The sequence below is a fragment of the Phyllobates terribilis genome, unplaced genomic scaffold (genome assembly GCF_046119375.1).
Source record: "Phyllobates terribilis strain yellow unplaced genomic scaffold, ASM4611937v1 Scaffold_4__5_contigs__length_816908805, whole genome shotgun sequence".
Lineage (NCBI taxonomy): Eukaryota > Metazoa > Chordata > Amphibia > Anura > Dendrobatidae > Phyllobates > Phyllobates terribilis.
The window spans coordinates 451075097-451089955 of NW_027362764.1; positions in this window are offsets into that span (position 1 = coordinate 451075097).

The following is a 14859-nucleotide window of genomic DNA, read 5'->3' on the forward strand; positions in this document are numbered from 1 at the left end:
AAGCCTTGTCATAGCAGCAGACAAGTTTTTGAAGCTGCTTGTGCCTCCAACGTCCCCCGAACAACAAGATGCAGGGTCCTACAGAGGTTTGCAGCTGTGCATACGCCATCCTGTCGACCTCCTCTATCCACTTCACACAAGCAGAAACGGCTCCAGTGGGCCAAACATTACATGAAGACTGATTTCAAAACTGTTTTGTTCACGGATGAGTGCCGTGCAGCGCTCGATGGTCCAGATGAATGGAGTGGAGGATGGCTGGTTGATGGACACCCCACGCAAACACGGCTACAGCGCCAACAAGGAGGAGGTGGAGTAATGTTTTGGGCTGGAATCATGGGGAGAGAGATTGTCGGCCCCTTTAGGATCCCTGAAGGCGCTAAAGATGAACTCCATAATGTATGTGGATTTTCTCAAACAGCACTTCCTGCCATGGTTCAAGAAGAAGAACCGTGTATTTCACAGCAAGATCATTTTTCTGCATGATAATGCACCATCTCATGCTGCACATAAAACATCTGCATCTCTGGCTGATACGGACATAAAAGGGGACAAACTTATGGTGTGACCCCCATGCTCCCCTGACCTCTACCCCATTCAGAACCTTTGGAGCATCATTAAAAGGAGTGTCTATGATGGCGGGAGGCAGTTCACATCTAAGCAACAGCTCTGGGAGGGTATTCTGTCCTCATGCAAAACAATTGAAGCAGAAACCATCCAAAACCTGACAAATTCAATGGACGAGAGAGTTCAGAAGCTCCTTTCGAACAAGGGGTCCTATGTGAAAATGTAACATCACCTAGAATAAAGTTTTGAGTTGAAAACTGTTTGATTTCAGTTTCTAACAACCTGCTAATGCTTATAATTTCAAAAATGACCATTTTTTTGGTCTTTATTAAAATGAAAAGGTTGATCGAAAAGTTTGGGGGATCTAAGAGTGTGGCAACCCAGTAGTCATGATTACTTCGAATTCTGACAATATGAGGGTCATGCTGCAGGTAGTGCAGCAAGAAGGCACTTATGTGTCTTGCGCATCTCGGAGCCCCAAAATTATTTTCCGGGCTAGATGCAGCTAAAAATTATTTTTAATTTTAAATCTGGTGAAGCTTATTATAGATGGCCTAATAGGATCAGTGCTGCACACTGCTACAAAGCCCAAATTATTTTCCAGTCAAGATACAGATAAACATGATTAGTAATTTGAAAGCTTAAAACGGTTGGTAGGGTGATTTTAACCAATCATCAAGCTTTTACTCTCCCCAGGATGACACAGGGGTAGAAAAGTCGTTTCGGATCCATGATTTGTTCATCTTTATGAACGTGAGTCTGTCTACATTATCAGTGGAGAGCCGCGTGCGCTTATCTGTCAGCACACCACCAGCAGCGCTGAACACACGTTCAGACAGAACGCTGGCTGCGGGGCATGACAAGATCTCCAAGGCGTAAGTGGCTAGCTCCGGCCATTTATCCAGATTGGAAGCCCAAAAAGAGCAAGGGTCCAGTGACACAGTCGTGGCTTCAATGTTTACTTGGAGATACTCCTGTACCATCGTCTCTAGGCGTTGACTATGTGTCAGACTTCTTGTCTCCTGTGGCCTTGCAAAGGATGGGCTAAAAAAGTGGTGAAATGATTCCGCAAAATTGATGTTACCAGCAGATACTGTGGTTCTGTTACGGTTTGAGTGCTGAACACTTGACGGTCCCACGGTTGGCAAGTTGGAACTGTGAGATTCACTACGTGCACCACTGGTATTTTGTGGAAAAGCACATGTAAGATTCTGCAACAGTCTCTGCTGATACTCCTGCATGCGTGCATCCCTTTCTATGGCAGGAATAATTTCTGCAAATTTACTTTTGTACCGGGGATCTAACAGTGTGGCAACCCAGTAGTCAGGATTATTTCTAATTCTCACAATTCGAGGGTCATGTTGCAGGTAGTGCAGCAAGAAGGCACTCATGTATGTTGCGCATCCAGGAGCACCAAGTCCCTGTTGTGTTGGTGGCGAGGTAACAATCATGCTTCCTTCCTCTGTCCTCTCCCCCCAACCTCGCACAACAGAAATGTGATCAAGGTCTCCCTCATTTGATGAGTCTTCCATCAGTTCGTCCTCCACTTCTTCCTGGGCTCCTGCACCTTCCTCACTAGTTTGGTTGCTACCATGCGCCCTGGTTAAACCATCTCCCCCACCCTCACATGCCTGCCGCCTTGGTGCTGCCGACCGTCTGGACCTTGCAGATGTTAGCCCTTCCGCATACAACTCCTCCTCCTCTACTTCCTCCACCTCCTCTTGTGCCACCACCTGACTCCGAATTCTGTTTAACATGTGCTCCAGCATGTAAATCACCGGAATAGTCATGCTGATAATGGCATCGTCAGCACTAAACATCTTCGTCGCCATTTCAAAACTGTGCAGAAGGGTGCATAGGTCCCTGATCTGAGACCACTCCTCCAGCGTGATTTGCCCCACCTCTGAATCTCGTTGGCCCAGGCTATACGTCAGAACGTATTGCACCAGGGCTTGTCGGTGCTGCCACAGTCGCTGCAACATGTGCAGAGTTGAATTCCACCGGGTAGGCACATCGCATTTTAGCCGGTGAAGTGGCAGGCCCAACGACTTCTGTAGAGATGTAAGTCGCTGAGCTGCGGGATGCGAACGGCGGAAGTGAGCACACAGCGACCGTGCCCTCTGCAGAAGGCCATCTAGTCTGGGATAGGGGGCTAAAAATTGCTGGACAACCAGGTTCAACACGTGAGCCATACAAGGCACGTGTGTGACATTGCCCCGGCGAAGGGCCGCACCCAGGTTTGCAGCATTGTCACACACGGCCTTCCCTGGTTTCAGGTCCAGTGGAGACAACAATTCATGAAATTGGTTCTCCAGAGCTGACCACAACTCCTCAGCTGTGTGACTCACATTTCCCAGACATTTCAATGTAAAAACCGCCTGATGACGTTGAGCCCTACTGCCAGCATAGTAAGGAGGTGTGCAGGATCCCTTCTGCGCAGTTAGAAAGCTTGTGGCATGACCAGACAGGCTTTGGGTGCAGGTGGAAGACCGAGAGGAGGTTGAGGAGGCAGAAGCAGTGGAGGAAAAATGACATAAAGAGGATTGACGCACAACTCGTGGGGACGGCAAGACTTGGACAGCAGCCCCTTGTCCTGCTGTCACCATAGTTACCCAGTGCCCAGTCAGCGACATGTAACGCCCCTGTCCATGCCTACTCGTCCAAGTGTCTGTGGTGAAATGCACCCTGTCACACACAGAGTTTCTCAAAGAAGCGGTGATGTTGTGTGCGACATGCTGGTGGAGCGCAGGCACACCTTTCTTTGAGAAGTAGTGCCGACTGGGCATCTGGTACTGGGGCACTGCGACGGACATAAGGTCTCGAAAATCCTCTGTGTCCACCAGGCGGAAAGGCAGCATTTCTGTAGCCAAGAGCTTGCAGATGGTGAAATTCAACCTCTTAGCTTTCTCATGGCTAGGAGGAAATGGTCTTTTACTTGTCCACATCTGAGGGACCGAGGGCTGGCTATTGTGCTTAGACGGGGTTGATAAGGGTGTCCCCGGCAAACTGCCGGTCTGTGAGGAAGATGCAGGCGGACATGTTAGGTTGCCTTGATCCAAAGGTGGTGCTATCGATTTCGGACAGCGCTCAAGACCAGCTGGTGTTACCACCTCCAAAGAAAATGATGACCTGCCAATCGCGCTGGCTGTTGCGGGTAAAGAGGTGGCAGGTCTGCGCCCCAAAACAGGTGTGACTGCTGTCCCCCCAGTCACAGAGGATGAAGAGGCCGCGGATGCACAAGATATGGCAGACGGTGGTTGGCCCGGCCGGCTAGACCGCATTGTAGCACACTGAGCTTCCCACTGCAACTTATGCTTCATGTCCATGTGCCGGTTCATGCATGAAGTACTCAAACTATGTATTTTTTGGCCTCTACTTAGCTTTTGCTGACAAATGTTACAGATAACACGAGTTGGGTCATCTTTATCGATCTGAAAAAATGCCCAGGCTATGCAAGGCTTAGCACCCATGCGACCTGAAGAGCCACCACGACTTGTGGTGAGAGGCAGAGTTGTGTTTGAGGATGCAGTTGTTGATGTGCTTCCAGTACTACGTCTCTGTCCAGGAAGGCGCAACCTGACCTCGTCGTCACTAGCATCTTCCTCCACCTCCTCTGCTGACCTCATCTCTTGGCTGACTGTGGGTTGACAGTAAGTGGGATCTCCGACCTCATCATCATCACCCTGTGCGTTATCACACCCGTCGTCCTCAGAGCCAACCTGTTCCTGCCCTGACAAAAAACTAAAGTTGTCGCTCCAATCAGGTATTTGAGTCTTATCATCGTCTTCCTCATTGTCTCCACCAACAGGAGTTACAGTTTGGGAATGAGGGTCTACATTATGGTCAGAACCTTCTGCGTCTGGTCCTGGATCCGACTCATAAAGATTCTGGGCATCAGTGCAGATCATTTCCTCGTCTGGATTCACAGAAGCGCTGGAGTCGACCTCTGATTCCCAGGCTATAGTATGAGTAAACAGCTCTGCAGACTCAACCATCTGTTCTACCTCATACTCAGACGGGCAGCTGGAGATTTGGGAGCTGTGAGGAAGCAAGTGCGATTTGGGTGACACCTTTGAGGACTGGAGTATTTGTGATGTTGAAGTTGATGTGGAGGAGAGCCCACTTAAAGGAGCACTTGATATCCGTTGAAGCACCTGCTGTTTTTGTGCCTCATCTGGAATTTGTAGCGATTGGCGTGGCCGTAAGAAAGGGATCTTATCACATTGTCCGCTAAAAGAAGTAGACATTTTAGTTTGGCTGGAAGATGGTCTTTCTTCTGCACCTACCCCACGGACACAACCTTTTTTCCCCTTCCCAACACGCCTATTCCCCTTTCCACCAGCAGCAGGCCTTTTTCCACTCATTTTGGTGGTTAACTAATTCACAACTCTGGAGTTGTTTGCACAAAAAAACAATGGATGGTAACCGAGCAGAGCTGAGTGGCCAAACTGTGGTATTAGGCCAAAACTATTGGCTGGGTTAGATGCAGAAAAAAATTATTTTTAATTTGCAACCTGATGGAGGTCAGTATAGATGGACTAATAGACCAAGTCCCACACACCGCTAGAAGCCCAAATATTTTTTCAGAGCTAGATGCAGAAAATTTTTTTATTCAATTTGCAACCTGATGGAGGTCAGTATAGATGGACTAATAGACCAAGTCCCACACACTGCTAAAAGCCCAAATATTTTTTCAGAGCTAGATGCAGAAAAAAATTATTTTTAATTTGCAACCTGATGGAGGTCAGTATAGATGGACTAATAGACCAAGTCCCACACACTGCTAGAAGCCCAAATATTTTTTCAGAGCTAGATGCAGAAAAAAAATATTTTTAATTTGCAACCTGATGGAGGTCAGTATAGATGGACTAATAGACCAAGTCCCACACACCGCTAGAAGCCCAAATATTTTTTCAGAGCTAGATGCAGAAAAAAATTATATTCAATTTGCAACCTGCTGGACGTCAGTATAGAAGGACTAATAGAACAAGTCCCACACACTGCTAGAAGCCCAAATATTTTTTCAGAGCTAAATGAAGAAAAAAATTATTTTTAATTTGCAACCTGATGGAGGTCAGTATAGATGGACTAATAGACCAAGTCCCACACACTGCTAGAAGCCCAAATATTTTTTCAGAGCTAGATGCAGAAAAAAATTATTTTTAATTTGCAACCTGATGGAGGTCAGTATAGATGGACTAATAGACCAAGTCCCACACACCGCTAGAAGCCCAAATATTTTTTCAGAGCTAGATGCAGAAATATTTTTTATTCAATTTGCAACCTGATGGAGGTCAGTATAGATGGACTAATAGACCAAGTCCCACACACTGCTAGAAGCCCAAATATTTTTTCAGAGCTAGATGCAGAAAAAAATTATTTTTAATTTGCAACCTGATGGAGGTCAGTATAGCTGGACTAATAGACCAAGTCCCACACACTGCTAGAAGCCCAAATATTTTTTCAGAGCTAGATGCAGAAAAAAATTATTTTTAATTTGCAACCTGATGGAGGTCAGTATAGATGGACTAATAGACCAAGTCCCACACACTGCTAGAAGCCCAAATATTTTTTCAGAGCTAGATGCAGAAACAAATTATTTTTAATTTGCAACCTGATGGAGGTCAGTATAGATGGACTAATAGACCAAGTCCCACACACTGCTAGAAGCCCAAATATTTTTTCAGAGCTAGATGCAGAAAAAAATTATTTTTAATTTGCAACCTGATGGAGGTCAGTATAGATGGACTAATAGACCAAGTCCCACACACCGCTAGAAGCCCAAATATTTTTTCAGAGCTAGATGCAGAAAAAAATTATATTCAATTTGCAACCTGCTGGACGTCAGTATAGAAGGACTAATAGAACAAGTCGCACACACTGCTAGAAGCCCAAATATTTTTTCAGAGCTAAATGAAGAAAAAAATTATTTTTAATTTGCAACCTGATGGAGGTCAGTATAGATGGACTAATAGACCAAGTCCCACACACTGCTAGAAGCCCAAATATTTTTTCAGAGCTAGATGCAGAAAAAAAATATTTTTAATTTGCAACCTGATGGAGGTCAGTATAGATGGACTAATAGACCAAGTCCCACACACCGCTAGAAGCCCAAATATTTTTTCAGAGCTAGATGCAGAAATTTTTTTTATTCAATTTGCAACCTGATGGAGGTCAGTATAGATGGACTAATAGACCAAGTCCCACACACTGCTAGAAGCCCAAATATTTTTTCAGAGCTAGATGCAGAAAAAAATTATTTTTAATTTGCAACCTGATGGAGGTCAGTATAGATGGACTAATAGACCAAGTCCCACACACTGCTAGAAGCCCAAATATTTTTTCAGAGCTAGATGCAGAAAAAAATTATTTTTAATTTGCAACCTGATGGAGGTCAGTATAGATGGACTAATAGAACAAGTCCCACACGCTGCTAGAAGCCCAAATATTTTTTCAGAGATAAATGAAGAAAAAAAATATTTTTAATTTGCAACCTGATGGAGGTCAGTATAGATGGACTAATAGACCAAGTCCCACACACTGCTAGAAGCCCAAATATTTTTTCAGAGCTAGATGCAGAAAAAAATTATTTTTAATTTGCAACCTGATGGAGGTCAGTATAGATGGACTAATAGACCAAGTCCCACACACCGCTAGAAGCCCAAATATTTTTTCAGAGCTAGATGCAGAAAAAAATTATATTCAGTTTGCAACCTGATGGAGGTCAGTATAGATGGACTAATAGAATGATGCTATGCCCAAAAGATTTTACTTCACTAGGTGCAGTAAAAAAATTGGTATTCTATACACAGGTGGTATATCTTGCAACACAGATAGGCTACTCCACTGACTAACACACTCTGGAATAGGCCAAAAAGGATTAGCTTTGCTAGATTCAGCCAAATGCTGTGAAAAAAACTTGCACAGCACTGGCACAGACCTGCCTGGCAAAAACTGATAGGAACTGATGTAACCTAGTCCTGAAAAGGACTCCAATTACAATTAGTCTTTACTCCCACAATCTATCTATTTAAGAGCACAGACCTGCCTGATAAAAGTCGTAGGAAATGCTGTAACCTAGTCCTTAAAAGGACTGCAATCACAACTATTCCCTACTCCCAAGCTATCTGTATATTTGTGCGAAAATTGGCTTGAAATGAACAAGGTATAGCGCACACAGCAACAGCGGTGCCGTCTAACACGCAGCTGCAGCAGTGAGGAAATGGTGGCGAAGGGGAAAATGGCTTGGTCTTATAGGGCAAGGACATGTGACATACACTGCCAATCACACATGCCCTTGCTTGTGTGAAAAAAAGCACTTCGCTCCGTGTGTGCGCTGCTGATAGGCTGACAGATTGCACCTCCCCACTGCAAATGCGGGAAAGAGAAAAAAAAATGGAGATCTTCATTGTTCCTGCAGAGATCCATCCCCTGCCCCTCCCCCCGCCCCGCTGTACACTCAAACTGCGTATTAACATTAATTTTCATCATTACTGAGAAAAAATCCAGTTATGATTTTGGTGCACGAACAGTTATCGAACATAACCTCGAACAGCCGAATTTTTCTCAAATTGTTCGTGTTCGCCGACCGGCTCGAACACCGCCCAAAACAGCTCGAATTTGAGATTGGCGAACAGTTCGAGTAGAACAACGCTCATCTCTAATTATAACTGATAAGCGCACTCGCCTGTCAACTGACAATGCTGACATGCTGACCCTTATCAAAATGAACAAGGGCTGGATTGGGCCAGACTGCTCATCACCACCAAATGACAGCAGAGTAACATAAAGTCAAATCCACTGTGTTATTTCGGGAGGTGTATTCCCCTGCATCGCTTCACACCCACACATGGGTATACGCTTCCTCATTTCGGCTGTTTTTTGCTCTTCTCCTTATCCTCAACCTCCACGACCACTATACCACCAGGGTGACCGTGGTCCATGTTGCCAGCATTGCAAGTTCCTCTGTCCTAATTTTTGGCAGCTTTTGCTTTGAAGGTATAGGCAAAGACTATGGGAGACCAAATCCCCAATAATGGGAATAATGTTTTTAATATGCTGTACTGCATGGCTCTTGTAAGGGACATTACAAGTTCCCCCTTCCTAATTTTTGCAGCTTTTGCTTTGAAGGCATAGGCAAAGACTATGGGAGGCCAAATCCCCAATTATGGGAATTATGTTTTTAATATGCTGTACTGCATGGCTCTTGTAAGGGGCATTAAAATCGTCTTGTTAAGCTACTGTGACTTCCACGTCTCTTCCAAGGGTCGTTAATATTGTCTTTTTATTCCACTGCGACCTCCACCACTCTTCCAAGGGGCATTAAAAGCGTCTTGTTAAGCTACTGTGACCTCCACGTCTCTTCCACAGGGCGTTGATATTGTCTTTTTATTCCACTGTAACCTCCACCACTCTTCCAAGGGGCATTAAAACTGTCTTGTTAAACGACTCTGAACTCCACGTCTCTTCCAAGGGGCATTAAAACCATCTTGTTAAGCTACTGTGACTTCCTCATCTCTTCCAAGGGGCATTGACATGTTGTTTTTAATTACCTCTAACCTCCACGACTCTTGCAACGGGCATTGCATTTCCTCCTAATTTTTGTCAGCTTTTGCTTTTCAATGCATAGGCGAACACTAAGGGAGACCCACTCCCCAATAATGGGTAGAAGGTTTTTAATACGCTGTAATCCACGTCTGTTTCAAGGGGCATTGCAGTGCCTAATAATTTTTGGAAAGCCTTCCATTCCCTGCTTAGGCCAACAGTGTACAGTAGACCCAGTTGCTATAAATGGAAAAAACGGTTTAGTTAAGGCCCTCTGACCTCCATGTCACTTCCAAGGGGCATTGGAGTGCCTCGAAATTTTTGGTAGGCATTGCATTCGCTGTATGTCTTATAACTGTGTAGCTGAACCGCTCCTTTTGGTACGGAAACATATCCTACAAGACATGGTGGTTGACTGGCCTGATATTGATGTGAATGGTCCCTGTTCCTCCTGCTCTTCCTCCTTTGTCACCACCTTATCCATCATTCATCACCTGAAGCTTTTTTTAACGGGAGTCATAGAACTGGGATTGTAGCAGGAAAACATCCAGCAATCCTCGGAGGAGGTAGGATATGCGCCAAAACGCTGACCATCTCAGGCCTAGCCGCTACTACATACATGCACTTGCATTCCAAGGAACAGAAAGCTAAGGAGATGGATGGCCTCATGATCATGAATTATTTACTCGTTGTGTAGGAGGCCGACCATTGCTGCTGTCTACCTTCTGAACTTTGTGTTCAAGCCTGATTGACCAAGAACCCGCAATCCTCTATGTCTGGAGGACATGTTGCATCCCAATATCCAACTGTGTCCGGGCTTCCACAATATTAAGCCAGTGTGAAAGTGTCAGTGAGATGGACCATCCCTGGCAACATTCACTTGTCCTTGTGTTTGTGGTTAGGCTGTCCTTCCCACTAAATGCACTGGGGAGGGCACAGGTAATGTTTTGGTATGCACGCTTGTGTATAAGGTGCACTGGGACAAATAGGGGTGACTGGGGACCGTTTATGGACACCCAGCCACCCCCTGGCGGCTGGGGACCAAGCATGGACACCCGGCCGCTGGGCGGCTCGACACTGAGTATGGATACCAGGTCGCTGACCCAGCCATAACGTGGTGGCCAGATTCCACCTCCATATGTCTAAAAGACCCAATTTCAAGTGCACGCAGTATGGTATTGCAGCCTGGAGGTGGGTGGGTGGCAGACTGCATACTTGCGCTTGCATTGCAAGGAATGGGGGAGGTAAAACTGACCACTGCCCTGGGACAAGGACTTGAATGGGGATAGTTGCAAGTCTGCAAAGACAGGTGCAGGGCGGGAGGCATGTTTGCATGTTCCATGAACAGACGGTTGGCGTGCACACACTACAGCAGAATAGGCTGTCCTTCCCACTAAATGCACTGGGGAGGGAACAGATAATGTTTTGGTATGCGCGCTTGTGTATAAGGCACACCGGGACAAATAGGGGTGGCTGGGGACCGAGTATGGACACCCGGCCGCCCCCTGGCGGCTAGGGACCGAGTGTGGACACCCGGTCGTCGGGTGGCTGGGGACTGATTATGGATACCCGGCCGCCTCCACAGCCATGACATGGTGGCTGGCATCTGCTTCCACAAGCCTAAAAGGCCTCATTTCAAGTTCAAGCAAGCTAGCAGTATGGTATTGCAGCCTGGGGGTGGGTGGGTGGCAGGCTGCACACTTACGCTTGCATTCCAAGAAAACAAAGCAGATGCTAACTTCTATCATCGTCATCATGCTCCACACCTTGGCACTCTTAACTCCCCTGATGGAGAAGCCAGGGCCCACCGGAGGAGTATGGTTGTCTGGTGGGCTCGTCCAATGCTGCCCAAAAGCAGGCAAGGCTAAGAAAAGTGTGGGGAAGGTTACCGGGACAAATAGTGGCGGCTGGGGACTGAGTATGGAGACCTCGCTGCCGAAGCAGCCATGAAGTAATGGCCAGCTTCGGCCTCCCCCAAACTCAAAGGCCCCATTTCAAGTGCAAGCTAGCAGTATAGTATTGCAGCCTGGGGGTGGGTGGGTTGGTGGCAGGCTGCACACTTACGCTAGCATTCCAAGAAAACAAAGCAGATGCTAACTTCTATCATCATCATCATGCTCCTCACCTTGGCACTTTCAAGTCACCTGATGGAGAAGCCAGGGCCCACCGGAGGAGTCTCTAGTTGTCTGGTGGGCTCATCCAATGCTGCACTAAAGCAGGCCAGGCTAAGCAAAGTGTGGGGAAGGTTCCCGGGATAAATAGTGGTGGCTGGGGACTGAGTATGGAGACCTTGCCGCTGACGCAGCCATGAGGTTGTGGCCAGCTTCGGTCTCCTCCAAACTAAATGGCCCCATTTCAAGTGCAAGCTAGCAGTATAGTAATGCAGCCTGCGGGTGGGTGGTTGGCTGCATATTTGCGCTTGCATTGCAAGGAATGGGGGAGGTACAATTGAACACTGCCCTGGGACAAGGACTTGCACGGGGATAGTTGCAAGTCTGCATCTTCTGATGCGGCAAGGATCACTTCTGATGAGCACACTTTTAGGCAGTGACCTGGGTGTCAGAGATGCTTCCAGGGGTCTTCTCCATGCTGTTCCCATGTCTTTTCAGCACTGTATGCATGTGTCACACAGCACATGGCCAGATAAGGTTGTAAAATGTTAAAATGACATTTCCCGGTGAATGCATTTGTCACAGTTGAAAGCAATACAAAAGTGCAAAAATGCATGAAAAATGCTACTTGTGAACATAGCCCAAGGTGTGCAGGAGTATTTTTGTTTTTTTATATTACCTTATACACAAGTCTTTACCCTGGAAAGGATGTTCCTTAACATATTTCACAGGAAAACAGTTTGTTTAGTTTTTGAACGTTTTATTGTGCACCCGTAAAAGTGGCTTAATACCTCTGACCACGTTGTTGACAGCAGTAACCTGAGGGTCAGAAATGCTTCCTGGGGCGATCCCCATGCTGTCCCCATGTCATTTGAGCACTGTCACTATCATTTTGGGCACTTTTTAGGCTTTCTTAAGACTGCCGGGGGTGGCGCCGCAAAAATGCTCGGTTCTCCCATAGACTAACATTGGGCTCGTTGCTCGGGTCGAGCACCCGAGTATCACGGTGAGCTCAGCCCGAGCATTGAGCACCCGAGCATTTTAGTGCTCGCTCAACACTAGTAGGGACAACTGAACGCTGTGCTGGGATAAAGCCGTTGACGTGCTTCCTGATGCTGCTACTTTAGAGTGTGCAGGGCAGGTGCAGGAGAGAAGGCGTCTTCGCATGCACCATAGACAGGGGATTGGCTTTCATGCACAACAGTGGAAGATGCAATTGTGTCACCTACAGACACTGTTCCTGGACCCTGAGGTTCGGCCCACAAAGTCGGCTGCTTTGCTGCCATGTGCCTGATCATGCTGGTGGTGGTCAGGCTGTGCGTTTTGCCACCCCTGCTGATGCTGGCCTGGCAGGTGGTGCAAATGGCCTTTTTGGGGTTATCGGCAGAGTCTTTAAAAAACAACCAGACTCGGGAAGACCTAACAGTTGTACTGGCAACTTCCTTCGTGTTGATGTTACGGGGAACGGTTGCCTGCCTTCTGTCTGCGGCCACCACACAGCATCTTCTTCCCTGTTCGGGTGCTCTGCCTCCCTCCCCCTGTGTTCTGCTGTCCTAGCTCTGCATGTCCTCCTGCCAGGTTGGGTCAGTTACTATATCATCCACCACCTCGTTTTCCACTTCCGCACCCTGGTCCTCCTCCTGACTTTCTGGCAATTGTGTCTCATCATCGTCCACCTCTTGTGACACTTTCCCACAATCGCCTTCGTGTAACCGTGGCTGCTCAAATATTTGGGCATCGCTACACGCGATCTCCTATTGCCCCACTTCAAGTGGACCGGGCGAGAGGCCCAAATCTATAAATGGAAAAGTGAACAGTGTGGCGCCCCTGAGGGTTCAGTCGCTACAGGGGTACTGCACCTCAGACCGTGGTGTGGTATCTCCTCTCCGAGGTAAGGAAGGAGCACCTATTGGGACCCCACCACATCCATCCAACACTACACCTCTCCCACCTGAGGGGGGCTTAAAGGCACCAGGGTGCTGCCCCAGCCGTGATAAGAGGAGATGGGGGGGAACCGAAGTAAGGGGGAACCATGTAGTGGGTAAGGGTGGAGGACGCACTTTAGGTTACACCACAAAATTCATATTTACTAATCAGCCATCTTGGGCTTATGGTCTTTGATTGTGATCTTCATCACTGAGCGAGGCTTTCTTTGTGAACCTGCAGCTGATTGAGGATACATGGTCCTCGTCCTCTGGCCTTGAGGCGAGGAGCGGGTTAGAGATAACGGTTGTCTCTGCACGGTCAAGGTCCCTACCCAAGAAGGCCTGGAGGGGTGCAGAGGAGACAAGCTCCACAGGCAAAAGGATCCCAGGGGGATGCAGACGGAGCGGTATACTCCACCTGTCCTCATTATTCTGGCCTAGTCAGAGGGATTCATACTGCAAGAGCGGTACCGGCCCCCGATATCTGACTCTGTCACTTTAAGTCCTAGTCGGAGTAGCCCGGAGGCTCAGTGGATCCCACCGGGTAATGGAGCAGAGTCGCCACCGTACCCTTGTTCTGTGCATAGTCCAGAGGGAGACCCAGCCTTGTAACATGCACCACATACGGACAGGAGAGGACCTAGTGGGAAAGTCTAGGAACACTCTGGTGCAGAAGGTCCTGATTGTTGCACCCGAACTACCCGGAGTGTGCTGAACCCCTTCCTGGTGGCCGCAGCGTGCCATGAGGAGCAAGGAGAAGCCTTGCAGCTGACACCTAACATCATGAGTAAAGCTTGGAAGACTGCATCCATTGCCTCCGGCTCCTTATTGCAACGCGGCACCGCACTACACCGCACCACATCTCCTACTACTACTACTCTGATCCGTCTGCTCTGCCCTGAGGCCCTGCTCCGCCTGTGGAGAGTAGTACCATCTTCTGCTGCCACTACATCCCGCCTCAGAGGACTGAACGCAGCACTGGTGGAGGATCACCAGAAACCACAGGTGGCGTAGTGATTAAATCCACTCGTTAACCATCAACTCTGATAGCCCATAAAATCTTTTATGTGATGGCCCTGGGCACAAAATGGGTCCAGGCCACGACTGCAACACCCCCAACATTTGACCCGGCTCCGAGTACCCCCATCTCCCAGGGTAGGGTTGTGAGCGTCACAACAGCTCTCCAGGGTGTCCAAGTGTGGGATCAGTTGTCTCTGGGTACTCCGCATGGTGGGAGGAAGGAGGATCAGGGTGAGGAATATGCGGTCCAGACTCACGGTTACTGAGACTTGACCGTTTGGAAGACAGGGTGGTTGTGGTGGTGGCTATGTGACTAGAAGCATTATCCACTATCCAAAAAGCAACCTTTTGACACTTCTTTGTGTTCAATAGTGGTGTTCAGCGGTCCCCTAGAAATTGGGACAGGAAGGTCAGGCGAGAAGATGTGGGTGTTTGTTGTGGCACAATTTTGGCTTGCCCATGGCCTTGTCCTCAGCCTCTGCATGCACCATTACCATTATGTCCAGTTCCCCGTCACTTGCCACGCGCCTTGCCCATTTTAAATGGAGGACAGTATCTTCCACGCTCACTACAAATGACTGAGTTTGGAGCGAACTTATATATGATCCGTGTGATAGAGAAAACAGAGTTTTAAAAACCTGGCCAGTAGGTAAGTAGTTTGAACAGCAAACTAGTGTGAATTGCTTCACTGACAC